This window comes from Anopheles funestus (genome assembly GCF_943734845.2).
Source record: "Anopheles funestus chromosome X unlocalized genomic scaffold, idAnoFuneDA-416_04 X_unloc_92, whole genome shotgun sequence".
Classification (NCBI taxonomy): domain Eukaryota; kingdom Metazoa; phylum Arthropoda; class Insecta; order Diptera; family Culicidae; genus Anopheles; species Anopheles funestus.
Window position 1 is genome coordinate 72,501 of NW_026045223.1, and position 12,665 is coordinate 85,165.

A 12,665-nucleotide genomic window follows, 5' to 3' on the forward strand; every position below is an offset into this window, starting at 1 on the left:
TGGCCTTGCCGCCTGTCGTTCAAGCGTAAGCTGCCTGCGAGCCTCGTTCCGTCGCTCGTTCCGAGCTGCCCGCGTGGTGTTGTGGGCCTCGTCCAAACGCTGCGTTGCGGCTACCATCTCTGCATTGGCACTGGTGGCACGCTCGACGTACCAATCCTGCTGCAGAGATGTGGTGATATTACGCGCCGCTTCGCAAACGCTGCTCCATCTCGCCGGACTGCTCAACATAAACTCCACGAGAGTTTCCGGCGTCACAACAGCTGCATCATCCTCGCCGAGCAATGCTTGTCGAACATCTGCGAACCTCGGGCAGTCAAAGAACGCATGTTCAGCACTCTCCACGACTCCCGGGCACCTGACACAGTCAGCGGATGGCGCCAGATGTTTGGTATGCAGGTATTCATGAAAGAAACCGTGGCCGGAGAGAATTTGCGCGAGATGGAAGGTCATCTCTCCGTGCCGCCGGTTCTTCCATGCCGCCAAGTCCGGGATAACTCGGTGTGCCCACCGTGTGTAGCGGCTTTCTGGTTCCAGCTGGTCCCACTGCCGCTGCCACTCGGCGATTGTGTTTATTCGCTCCTCGATGCGCAGCTCCCGCAAACTCGCTCCCGTCGCCCGGTGTCGCTGGTAACAACGAGCGTCCTCCGTCACCTGCAGCACGATGGGGATGACGCTGGCAAGGACCGTTGCCACCTCGTTCCTCACCGTAACGAAAGTGCGGGCCACCGGCCGTGCGTAAAGGCCCTGCACCCGGTTCAGCTGCCTGCGACACGCCCGAAGCTGGACCGCTTCATGCCAAATCGGCGCAGCATAGCGGAGAGTAGAGTCCACCACCGATGACAGCAACCGTCGCTTCGCACACTTAGGTCCGCCATGGTTACGAAGCAACCTGGAGATGGCTTGCGCCACACGGAGCGCCTTCGACGTGGCCTGCTCAACGTGTGGCCTCCACGACAAGTGATCCTCAAGAATGACCCCGAGGTACTTGAGCGTGCGGGTCGGCATCTTCTCCACTCCGTCGATCGTCACTGGAACGCGGGTGCGTTCTCTCCGCATTGTGGAAACAATGACCAGCTCGGTTTTGGCCGGAGCAAGCTCCAGGTGGTGTTGCGCCATCCACGAGCTGATCATTCCTATCGCCGTTTCAGCTAACCGCGTCGCCGCCTCCGGTGTCGTCCCGCTCGCCAGCACCACGACGTCGTCAGCAAAACCGATCACCTCAGCGCCCTCGGGTAGCGCCAGCCGAAGCACGCCGTCGTACATGGCGTTCCACAGAGTCGGGCCCAGGATTGAGCCCTGTGGAACGCCCGCCGTGACCGTTCGCCGCACTGGTCCCTCGCTGGTTTCATACACCAGCCTCCTCTCAGAGAAGTAGCTGCGCAACATTCTCTGGAGGGCTACCGGAACTTGCAGCTTCTGCAGGGCAGCCGCGATCGCCTCCCAACTGGCGGAGTTGAAGGCATTCCTGACATCCAGTGCTGCCACCACCAGACATCGAGGATCCCGCTGGTTGGTGCGATGGAACGTCCTCGCGTGCTGCCCCCTCTCGATCACACGTTCGATGGCCTGTATTGTTGAACGGCCGCGCCGGAACCCGTACTGCCTTGGCGACAGTCGCGGAGCATCGCTGTTCTCCAAGTGGTCGTTCAGTCGATCCAGGATCACCCGCTCGAACCCCTTGGCGACTGCTCCCAGCATGAGCAGCGGACGATTTGATGACGGGTCGCCCGGCTGCTTGCCCGGCTTCGCGATCAGCACAAGTCGAGCCTCCTTCCACGACGCAGGAAACTCGCCTCGCTCGAGCAGCTGGTTGTACACGTCCACGAAGACCTCCGGGTGCTTTCGCATCGCTGCTTTTACCGCAGTGTTCGGGATGCCGTCCAACCCTGGCGCCTTGGACGACGCCATCCGCTCAGCCAGTAGCAGGACCTCCGAGCTCGTGACCGGCCTCAGAGCGACGTGTGAGGCGGTGCTCGCTTCGATGTCCGGCCACTCGAACGCTGGATGCTCCGGGAACAAGGCGTCGACGATCGGACCAAGAACAGCGCGGTCCGTTTCCGGTGGCGCCCGGCCGCGAAGCTTCGCTCGCACAACCTTGTACCCAAGACCGAACACCTCAGCCTCGACGCCGTCAATCAGCTCTTGAAGGCTGCTCTCCTTGCTGTTCTGGATACTGGCCTGCAGCAAACGACGACAGTCCTGCAGTCCGGCAGACGTCGCAGCACGCTCCGACGGTTGAGCCCGGCGATGGGCTGCCTCCGCTGCTTCGCACTCTTCCCTCAAGCGCTCGATGTCCGGAGACCACCAGTACACCTGGGGCTTGCGGTGGAAGGTAGCCCCGTGTACTCTCTCCATGGTCTCATCGCACGCCCGAGTGAGTCCGCCAACCAGCCCCTCCGGAGTGTCGACCTGTCCGAAGCGGCCGACTGTGAGGGCGATGTCAAAGCTCTTCCGGACGAACTGCGTCGTCTTCCACCGAGTTCCGGCATGCCTGGCTGTCCCGTCACTGGCTGCTGCTTGGCTTTGGTGCTGCTGGCCACGTCGCTTGTTCCGTTGACCCGGAACCTCCACCTGAAACTCGATGTACTCGTGATCGCTGCCGGAGAAGCGGTTAAGCACGCGCCATGAGTCCGGCCGCACAATGGATTGGCTGGCGAAGGAGACGTCGATGACGCTTTCCCGTGCAACCCCGTTGCCCTTGAAAGTGGGCACGTTGCCACGGTTCAGCGTCTGCAGCGCCAGCTGCTCCACCACGCTTAGGAGCTCCTGCCCCTTCCGGGTAGTGCGCGCACTCCCCCACTCCTCGTTCCAGGCGTTGAAGTCCCCAGCCAGGACTGATGTTGTATGTCCCACCAGCGACACCTCCACCGCACCAAGAAACTCCTCGAAGTCATCAAGACCGCTGCTGGGCGACACGTAGCAGCTGGCGAACGTAACTCCCGCTATCGTGGCAACCACCAGTCCCGGGACGACGCTTCCCCACAGACGCTGGATGGGGTAAGCCCCCGTTGCGACGATCGCCACGCTCAACTCCTCATCAACAGCCCATCGCGGATCATCTCGAGGCGGCCGATACAGCTCACAGGCAAGCACCACCTGAACATCCATCTCGCGAGCCGTCTGCATCAGCAGGTCCTGAGCTGTCCTGCTCCGCCCAAGGTTGATCTGCAGCACCTTTAGCGTCGGCACGTCAGATGCCCGACCGGATGCGGACCGCTGCACACGGCACAGCACACCTCCGCCGTGCAGCTCTTCGCCTGATGATCCGGCTTCCCGCAACGAATGCAGCTGGCCGAGCGGTCGACTTCGCTCGTGCACGCTGCCCGGACGTGTCCCATCTCCAGACACTTGTAACAACGTTGCTGCCGCGTCTGCATTGGAGCCACCTTCCGGATCAGGCAGGACGTGTACTTGATTTTGACAAACTTCCCGTCCAGCTCCTCTGCCGCCTTCGTTGTCACCCGCGCTATCGCCACCTTCGTGCCGTCCCACGCTGGTCGCAGCCGAACCGAAGTCTCCTCCACGGTGTGCTGGCATAGCTCGGAGAGTGCCTTCGCCACGTGTGTCTCCTCCGCTAAAGGGTCGACCGCGTCCATCCGGATGTCGACCGTGGGAGTCACCAATCGTGCTGATGCCGGCAGTTCCGCCTTCGCGCACACGTCTTGGATGCACTGCAGCACCTCTGCAGCGTTCGCGCTCTCCTTCAGCTCCATAACGAGTCGGGAGCGTGTGGTGCGTCGTCCGACTCCGAGGGCCTCTGCGTATTTCACCATCTCTGGAGCCCCACGCACAACCTGGTAAACCTCGGTCCAGGTTTGTCCCTCGGCTGGAGCAATCTCAATTGCGTCCGGCTTGATTTTGCGCTGCCGTTGACGCCCTCCGCCTCGCCGTGTTGCAGGCTGGCTACGCCAGGCCTGTTGCCCCTGCTGCTGTTGGGGCTGCTGTGACGATGGTCCTGCAACCGCCTGTCGCTGGACCTTCGCCCGTTGTTGTGGCAGCTGCGGCCACTGCTGCTGCTGCTGCTGCTGCGTTCTCGCCGGTTGGCGTGCCGGCTTACGGCGCACCACCTCAGTCCAGGAGTCGCCTTCCTGGTCCGAAGACGGCACCACCATAGCCGTCGCTGCACTCTGCTGACGCTGTTGCTGCTGCTGCTGCTGCTGCTGCCGCTGCTCACGATGTTGCTGCTGCTGCTGCTGCTGCTGCTGCTGCTGCCACTGTTGCTCCTCCAGCTGCCGTTGTCCATGCATCTGCAATGGACGTCGCGGCATGGGGGTTGGCGGGCTTGCGGATTGCCGGATTGCCTCTCCTGGACGCTGATGTCCAATCACCTGCGCGATGAGCTCATTGAGCGCATCACGATCACGCTGGTGAGCCACACGGAGCATCGCTATCTCCGCATCCGCCTTTTCTTCGCGCCGAATGGCCTCTAGGCGCGCCTCCTTCTTAGCCTCTTCGAACATCTGACACATTCGAATTAGCTCCTCATGCAGCTTCTCGTTCTGCTTCCGCATCTCCTCATATTTCCGCTCCATACTCTGCAGAGCCTCCTGCAGGAGTTTCAGCTCTACAGCAGCAGGCGAAGCCGTTGATGAGGAAGACATTGGTAGTCGCTGGACAACCACCCTCGGTTCAACACCCGAGGCCGCTCCTGTCTTCGCGCGCGAATCCACCGACGCAGCACGCATCGACGTTCGGGTGATCACCATTTCTTTGCTGCTCTGCGTGGGGGGTGGGTGGGAGGTGGGCGGAGTGGTGGAGACTCAACGCCCCTCCTCCAGACCTTTCGAATGATACCCCGCACCGATGTCCTACTTGGCGTGGGGAGGTTTTTCCTTCCTGAGGGGGAGGGGGTGGATATGGGAGGGGCGGGGGGGTGACGAAAAGATGCTCCTCTCCGAGACCTATCCAACGATACCTCGGACGTCCCTCTAGCCCGAGGGGTTACCGAGATATCCCACTTTGAAGAATTTGCCGAAAGTTTGATAAGTCGGTGTTGGAGTTCGATAACACTTATCAAACTACTTATCAAACTTTTTAGACCCCTATATCTCCGGAACCGCTTGTCCGATCCGGGCGTCCGGCAGCTCCCCAGAAAGGAAATTTTGTCCTCTTTTGAAATATTTCAAGGTTGAAATATTTCATGAAATATTTCGTGAAATATTTCACGATTTCCAGAAAAACGCCTGTAGCTAGATGGTCCAAGTGGGGTGGGCTATGGAATATTTCTCCTGGCGACACTAGCGCCACCTGTGGGTCCAACTCGTACTAACCTTGTTTGTTGACCGAACCGGAAATGGAAATCCGGATTTTGCAGGCAGATAACTCCGGAACTAATCGTCTCTCCGGAACGGCAGACCACTCAATCGAAGCGGGTCGTTCCCACTTAGCCTTCTGGACACTTAACTCCGCGACTCTACTTGTACGTAGTCCTTCAAAAATGAGAAAACCTAAACGCACTTCCGGTTTTCCGCATACAACTTCCGCTATTCCGACCGTACACACTCGCTCAAATTTTTGTTGGATGCGCCTCTGCGAGACGCGTCTTTTGATGCGTCACTTTTGAAAATCCGTCAAGAACTCACCGAGTTATTCACCTCCGGAACGGCAGACCACTCAATCGAAGCGGGTCGTTCCCACTTAGCCTTCTGGACACTTAACTCCGCGACTCTACTTGTACGTAGTCCTTCAAAAATGAGAAAACCTAAACGCACTTCCGGTTTTCCGCATACAACTTCCGCTATTCCGACCGTACACACTCGCTCAAATTTTTGTTGGATGCGCCTCTGCGAGACGCGTCTTTTGATGCGTCACTTTTGAAAATCCGTCAAGAACTCACCGAGTTATTCACCAAAAACTGACCCGCGAAAAACTCCTGTGACGTCACGGCACCTTGTGACGTCACGCGATTTCCTCAAATGGAAATCCGAATTTTGCAGGCAGATAACTCCGGAACTAATCGTCTCTCCGGAACGGCAGACCACTCAATCGAAGCGGGTCGTTCCCACTTAGCCTTCTGGACACTTAACTCCGCGACTCTACTTGTACGTAGTCCTTCAAAAATGAGAAAACCTAAACGCACTTCCGGTTTTCCGCATACAACTTCCGCTATTCCGACCGTACACACTCGCTCAAATTTTTGTTGGATGCGCCTCTGCGAGACGCGTCTTTTGATGCGTCATTTTTGCAAATTCACACGGGAGCGCTCCAAAAACACGTCCGTTCACTTCGGAGGTTTCGCTCAGACTACAGGGATAACTGGCTTGTGGCCGCCAAGCGTTCATAGCGACGTGGCTTTTTGATCCTTCGATGTCGGCTCTTCCTATCATTGTAAAGCAAAATTTACCAAGCGTAGGATTGTTCACCCTTTCAAGGGAACGTGAGCTGGGTTTAGACCGTCGTGAGACAGGTTAGTTTTACCCTACTGGTGTGCATTGTTTGTCGCTATCTTAACGGAATTCCTGTGCAGTACGAGAGGAACCACAGGTACGGACCACTGGCTCAATACTAGTTCGAACGGACTATGGTATGACGCTACGTCCGCTGGATTATGCCTGAACGCCTCTAAGGTCGTATCCAATCCGAGCTGATAGCGCTTCTTATACCCATTAGGTGGTCGTAAGCTAGCGGGCCTAACAACCCTCCGAGAACCGTCCGTGCTGTCCATTGGCACACTGGCGTCTCATCCCCGCTTACTACTAGGCCGCAAAGGGCGGGTTCGCGCTGCACGTGTTAGTACCATACATGTTGGGAACACCGGTGGACGAGCTTGCCGACTGTGGATAGCACTAGTTTCGACACCTACGACCGCCCGCAAACGACGGGACTACAGGCTGGGAGCTTCAAGTTGTAGAGATGCGTTCGCATCGATCCTCTCAGGCGACCCATGCTTGGTGGTTAGTGCTTGCGCGTGCGCGCCCCGTGTGTGCTGGAATTGGCCAACCAGTGCACATTGGTGGTGCGTACCGTGACTTGCACCATGTGACGAGAGTGTTGAAGAACACTGTGTGGTGACTCTATGCCTATGTGATGGGGTGCTTGTAACACACGACCGAACCGACGGCTCGTTGGATGGTCACGACAGTGTGGTGCAGGTGCGCCCATGTGTAACGAATACATTGAGTGCCGTTGGAGGTTAGCGGTTGGTTGGTTGCATGCTACAACTTCGCGTTGTACATGGGCTGGCCGCTGCGCTTCCTTCGGGTTGCCACTTGATGTTGATAGGCTTGGTGTGTTGTGTTCGTTGACTTTTGGTTCATTCCAAAAGTCTTCGGACTTAGATTATTTTACAAGTGTCGGCGCTCTCGGACCGAAAATAAGAAGACAACTAAGAAGAAAAAGAGAAAGAAGCTAATAGTGGAAAGTATTCTTCTTCAAAGAAGGAACAAAAATTTTACAAGTGTTGAAAAATTTCCTAAGTCCAAAAAATTTTCTAAGTCCAGAAAATTTTCTAAGTCCCACAAAATGGAACATGATGAAGAAGATACAGAAGTTGAAAATTTTTCTAAGTCCAAAAAATTTTCTAAGTCCAGAAAATTTTCTAAGTCCAAAGTGTTGGAACAATTTCCAAAGGCCCATAGGTTGCACTGAATTTTCCTAAGTTGGCCACAAGTACCCATGAGGTATCGAGAAGGTTCACCCGAAGGACATAATATGTCCCAAAGTACCGATAGAGCACCCACAAAGAGCACCCAATTGGCCTAAGTTGGCCAAAAGTACCGATAGAGTACCCACAAGTAGCACTGAGTTGGCCTAAGTTGGCCAAAAGTACCGATAGAGTACCCACAAATAGCACCGAATGGGCCTAAGTTGGCCAAAAGTACCGATAGAGTACCCACAAGAAGCACTGAGTTGGCCTAAGTTGGCCAAAAGTACCGATAGAGTACCCACAAATAGCACCCAGTTGGCCTAAGTTGGCCAAAAGTACCGATAGAGCACCCAAAAGTAGCACCCAATTGGCCTATGTTGGCCAAAAGTACCGATAGAGTACCCACAAATAGCACCCAGTTGGCCTAAGTTGGCCAAAAGTACCGATAGAGGACCCACAACTAGCACCGAATTGGCCTAAGTTGGCCAAAAGTACCGATAGAGTACCCACAAAGAGCACCCAATTGGCCTAAGTTGGCCAAAAGTACCGCCAAGTAGCACCATAGAGGCCCGAGTAGAGCGAAATGTGGGCCAAATTGAACATTTGAAAATTTTTACAAGTCCAGAAAATTTTCTAAGTCCAGAAAATTTTCTAAGTCCAAAGAGTTGGACAAATTTCCTTAGGCCCAAAGGTTGCACTGAATGTTCCTAAGTTGGCCATCAGTACCCATGAAGTATCGCGAAGGTTCACCCGAAAGACACAATACGCCCTAAAGTACCCACAGAGTACCCACAAGTTGCACCCAATTGGCCTAAGTTGGCCAGAAGTACCGACAAGTACCACCATAGAAGCCCGAGTAGAGCGAAATGTGGGCCAAAGTACCGAGTAGTTGCAACAAATGCCCAAATGGATACCAAAATGTGGTACCAAGCACCTAACTGTTGCAACAAATGCTAGCTTTCTGAGCAAAAGCTGTGGACCAATTTCGTAGAAGAACCGCCTAGGCGAAAAGGCAAAAATCGCCGAAGCTGGCCCGCTCGCAGAGCTCGCGGGCCAGGAGATACTCATAGGGCGATTTACTAGAGTGGGGAACTTGAGAATTTTTGTGTCCGAGACTTTGGGCAACTTCGCGGCCGCCCCCTTAAAGTAAAAGATTTTCTCTGGGTGCCTAAAATTCGCAATTCCCGCAAAGTCGGGAAGACGTTAAAGTTTTTGCCCAAAAAATGGCCATCGATTTAAGGTGATTTTCCAATAAGAAAATGCTTCCTATTTTGAATTTTTTCGAATATTTCCTAAACTAAGCGTCGGAGCACATGGCCGTGGAGGAACTTTTGGTAGCTTTTGGCAAGGGCTATCGGATGAAATAATGCGAAAGGCCATCGGAGCGATATTGGATTAATGCGGGCCCATAAACGTACCTAAGAAGTGAAAATTGGTACCTTGCACGCAGGATGCAAGAAATGCTTGAGTGTTAACCAACATCGGTACCAAGTACCTAGGTTATATCGAGTGCGTAGATGGAAGTCGGTACCGAAGGGAAACCTTCCTAGGCTAGGTGCACGCAAGTGAGTATGGATCGATCAGTAGAAAGATGGGAAGCCATAGGAAACCTTCCTAGGCTAGGTGCACGCAAGTGAGTATGGATCGATCAGTAGAAAGATGGGAAGCCATAGGAAACCTTCCTAGGCTAGGTGCACGCAAGTGAGTATGGATCGATCAGTAGAAAGATGGGAAGCCATAGGAAACCTTCCTAGGCTAGGTGCACGCAAGTGAGTATGGATCGATCAGTAGAAAGATGGGAAGCCATAGGAAACCTTCCTAGGCTAGGTGCACGCAAGTGAGTATGGATCGATCAGTAGAAAGATGGGAAGCCATAGGAAACCTTCCTAGGCTAGGTGCACGCAAGTGAGTATGGATCGATCAGTAGAAAGATGGGAAGCCCAAGGAAACCTTCCTAGGCTAGGTGCACGCAAGTGAGTATGGATCGATCAGTAGAAAGATGGGAAGCCATAGGAAACCTTCCTAGGCTAGGTGCACGCAAGTGAGTATGGATCGATCAGTAGAAAGATGGGAAGCCATAGGAAACCTTCCTAGGCTAGGTGCACGCAAGTGAGTATGGATCGATCAGTAGAAAGATGGGAAGCCATAGGAAACCTTCCTAGGCTAGGTGCACGCAAGTGAGTATGGATCGATCAGTAGAAAGATGGGAAGCCATAGGAAACCTTCCTAGGCTAGGTGCACGCAAGTGAGTATGGATCGATCAGTAGAAAGATGGGAAGCCCAAGGAAACCTTCCTAGGCTAGGTGCACGCAAGTGAGTATGGATCGATCAGTAGAAAGATGGGAAGCCCAAGGAAACCTTCCTAGGCTAGGTGCACGCAAGTGAGTATGGATCGATCAGTAGAAAGATGGGAAGCCCAAGGAAACCTTCCTAGGCTAGGTGCACGCAAGTGAGTATGGATCGATCAGTAGAAAGATGGGAAGCCCAAGGAAACCTTCCTAGGCTAGGTGCACGCAAGTGAGTATGGATCGATCAGTAGAAAGATGGGAAGCCATAGGAAACCTTCCTAGGCTAGGTGCACGCAAGTGAGTATGGATCGATCAGTAGAAAGATGGGAAGCCATAGGAAACCTTCCTAGGCTAGGTGCACGCAAGTGAGTATGGATCGATCAGTAGAAAGATGGGAAGCCCAAGGAAACCTTCCTAGGCTAGGTGCACGCAAGTGAGTATGGATCGATCAGTAGAAAGATGGGAAGCCCAAGGAAACCTTCCTAGGCTAGGTGCACGCAAGTGAGTATGGATCGATCAGTAGAAAGATGGGAAGCCATAGGAAACCTTCCTAGGCTAGGTGCACGCAAGTGAGTATGGATCGATCAGTAGAAAGATGGGAAGCCATAGGAAACCTTCCTAGGCTAGGTGCACGCAAGTGAGTATGGATCGATCAGTAGAAAGATGGGAAGCCATAGGAAACCTTCCTAGGCTAGGTGCACGCAAGTGAGTATGGATCGATCAGTAGAAAGATGGGAAGCCATAGGAAACCTTCCTAGGCTAGGTGCACGCAAGTGAGTATGGATCGATCAGTAGAAAGATGGGAAGCCCAAGGAAACCTTCCTAGGCTAGGTGCACGCAAGTGAGTATGGATCGATCAGTAGAAAGATGGGAAGCCATAGGAAACCTTCCTAGGCTAGGTGCACGCAAGTGAGTATGGATCGATCAGTAGAAAGATGGGAAGCCCAAGGAAACCTTCCTAGGCTAGGTGCACGCAAGTGAGTATGGATCGATCAGTAGAAAGATGGGAAGCCATAGGAAACCTTCCTAGGCTAGGTGCACGCAAGTGAGTATGGATCGATCAGTAGAAAGATGGGAAGCCATAGGAAACCTTCCTAGGCTAGGTGCACGCAAGTGAGTATGGATCGATCAGTAGAAAGATGGGAAGCCCAAGGAAACCTTCCTAGGCTAGGTGCACGCAAGTGAGTATGGATCGATCAGTAGAAAGATGGGAAGCCATAGGAAACCTTCCTAGGCTAGGTGCACGCAAGTGAGTATGGATCGATCAGTAGAAAGATGGGAAGCCATAGGAAACCTTCCTAGGCTAGGTGCACGCAAGTGAGTATGGATCGATCAGTAGAAAGTGGGAAGCCCAGTACCAAATGCCCTAGTGAAGACCGTAAACGAATATCATGAACCGAGAAGGAGCACCAAATGCCCTAGTGAAGACCGTAAACGAATATCATGAACCGATAAGGAGCACCAAATGCCCTAGTGAAGACCGTAAACGAATATCATGAACCGATAAGGAGCACCAAATGCCCTAGTGAAGACCGTAAACGAATATCATGAACCGATAAGGAGCACCAAATGCCCTAGTGAAGACCGTAAACGAATATCATGAACCGATAAGGAGCACCAAATGCCCTAGTGAAGACCGTAAACGAATATCATGAACCGATAAGGAGCACCAAATGCCCTAGTGAAGACCGTAAACGAATATCATGAACCGATAAGGAGCACCAAATGCCCTAGTGAAGACCGTAAACGAATATCATGAACCGATAAGGAGCACCAAATGCCCTAGTGAAGACCGTAAACGAATATCATGAACCGATAAGGAGCACCAAATGCCCTAGTGAAGACCGTAAACGAATATCATGAACCGATAAGGAGCACCAAATGCCCTAGTGAAGACCGTAAACGAATATCATGAACCGATAAGGAGCACCAAATGCCCTAGTGAAGACCGTAAACGAATATCATGAACCGATAAGGAGCACCAAATGCCCTAGTGAAGACCGTAAACGAATATCATGAACCGATAAGGAGCACCAAATGCCCTAGTGAAGACCGTAAACGAATATCATGAACCGATAAGGAGCACCAAATGCCCTAGTGAAGACCGTAAACGAATATCATGAACCGATAAGGAGCACCAAATGCCCTAGTGAAGACCGTAAACGAATATCATGAACCGATAAGGAGCACCAAATGCCCTAGTGAAGACCGTAAACGAATATCATGAACCGAGAAGTAGCAACGAATGCCTGAAAAAGTACCAAGTCCTCGGTATAGAGTAACGAGAGTTAACCGCCGTGATGTATGCAATGTGGGCAGCCATTGCATGGGTTCTGGACTTGGTTCGCGAATAACTTTTTTGCTAGACATCGGACAAAGTTGACGTGGAAGAACGAAATGTAGCATTTGATGCCACCTATCCAAAACTTTTTCAAGATTGAAGATCCGATCGATACAGCCTGAGTTATAGGCAAAAGTTGGTGCAAAAACGAGCATTTTTAATGGTGAAAAATCGGTACTCCTCGAATAGCTCCTGTTGGAAGCATCGGACCACATGGTCGTGGAGGAACATATTGTAGCGCGCGGTGTCAAGTATCGACACCCAAAACCGCATGTCCGATGGACGGAAAATGACCAAGTTATAGTGAAAACTTGGTTGCACCAAATTCCCGAAGAAGTGCAACGAGAAGGTGAATGCGATGGTTGTTCGTCGAATAGCTCCGGCCACAGACATGGTAGCGATTAGTGGTGCATGGAAGAAATCTAGCCACAAGTGCCATCTACCCATGGCC